The sequence below is a fragment of the Poecilia latipinna genome, unplaced genomic scaffold (genome assembly GCF_001443285.1).
Source record: "Poecilia latipinna isolate Pla-1442-1.1 unplaced genomic scaffold, P_latipinna-1.0 Scaffold11, whole genome shotgun sequence".
NCBI lineage: Eukaryota > Metazoa > Chordata > Actinopteri > Cyprinodontiformes > Poeciliidae > Poecilia > Poecilia latipinna.
This window is the reverse complement of record NW_015112627.1, coordinates 881670-883271: the sequence shown is the minus strand read 5'-3', so window position 1 is coordinate 883271 and position 1602 is coordinate 881670. Positions and strand designations below refer to the sequence as shown.

Sequence of the window (1602 nt, the reverse complement as noted above, 5' to 3'; positions counted from 1 at the left end):
CACCAATTTTAATATGTGACTAACTTTGATTGAATCATAAACTTGATACAATTTGGGATATTTTTCATAATGTATTAATATTTCTATATTTACTGTGTTTAAAAACGCACCTGTCCCAAAGCAATAATAATTGGTCCATTGATATTGGATCCAGAGCTGGTAAATTTCCTGCTTGAAGGCTTTCCATCCACCCACAGTTGGGCCAAACCTGATGCAGCATCCCATGTTGCACAAACTGATTGCCACTTGTTCAGCTTGAAGTCCAGTCCTTCAAAATTTGCGGCCGTGTTCCTTACATACATTTGAAAAGAATCTAAGTTGGCCGATTTTAATAACAAAAAGTCGTTATCAAAAGAGGGTAGAGCCAACGAGAAAAGAGAATAATCTCTTTTGAGGTCTGTAAAGAACCTGTTTTGAGGCAAAAGACATGAAGAATTTAGTTTTAGCTGTAGACATTCATGCACTCTGTAGATAGCTTTATTTGTTTTCATGCATTTCCAAGGTTAGTTCTTACCTCAAACAGACAGTTACAGCCTGTAAATTTTGACTTGATGTCAACCTAACATGTGCTGTGTTGGTTTCTTGCGGGAAGGTGAACATCTTTTCTGAAAGATCTTTTAAACGAAGGAGTTATTAAAGAAATTTAAAAACATTATTTTTAAAAAAACATTTAAAGTTATGAATACTTTCAAAAAGAAAATATTCATAGTTCTGTTTAAATTATTTTCCACTTGGAAATTAGGCTTTAATATCATTGCTGAACTTGTTTCTGACAACATCTCCTCATATTTGCTATGATGTTACACTGATTAAATTTAACTTGTAGATTTGTTAACCTTTCAATTTTTATTTTTTAAATTATAGTAACTTGTGTGAGTCACAGTGAAAGTTACACAGCACTTTAACCCTTTGACTTGGAACCAGACAATTCACTCTGAAAACATCTATTTTACTATTTCATTTATTTTTGAAAAAAAAAAGAAAAAAAAAGAAATACCATAACATACAAATCTGTTATTTCATCAACTTACTTAATGATTTTCTGTGGCAGTCCTTTGAAAAGCAAAAGTTAAGCACAACTTTCAGAGCAACATTGCTAAACATCACATAAAAGTGATGTTTAACTGAACAGAACTTAGTCTGAAATAACTAGTTGTGACAACAGATCCTAGCAATGTACTGACCTACTTAAACTTTGTTATAGGTGATATAAAACATCTGGACAGTCAACTTTACTTCTAATCAAGCATTTTATTAGATTGGAAGCACAAACCTTTTGAGTTTATTATGGATCAAAAACCAAACCAAAGTCCAAACCAGAAACTACCTCTGGTTAGATGGAAAAGAATCATGTGAGTGATTTCATATGACGTTATCTCACCAGTTTATTTCAGGATTTTTTTAAAAAATCAACTCCATGCTGGAATGGTCAAGTCAACCAACTAGCTGACCTAAATGTTAGCTCACAGGGCAAATCTGAAACATAAAACCTAAATGTTTTTGTTACTGAAGAGGCAGGACACAATTTTACCATTTGTTTTTCAAAAGGTTTAGAAATGTCTTCATGTGTCGTCTTATACCCACATAGGAGTTAGAGCAAGC

At 32.7% G+C, this 1602-nt stretch overlaps 1 long non-coding RNA gene across 1 annotated transcript; it reads right to left on the bottom strand.

Moving 5' to 3' along the window:
* Positions 1–110: 110 nt before the first annotated feature.
* LOC106946138 (uncharacterized) lies at positions 111–1595 on the bottom strand. Its single transcript, XR_001424704.1, has 2 exons — positions 515–1595; positions 111–408 (listed from the first exon to the last, which is right to left on the bottom strand). It is a non-coding gene; the product is annotated as an uncharacterized LOC106946138 (long non-coding RNA).
* Positions 1596–1602: the final 7 nt, after the last annotated feature.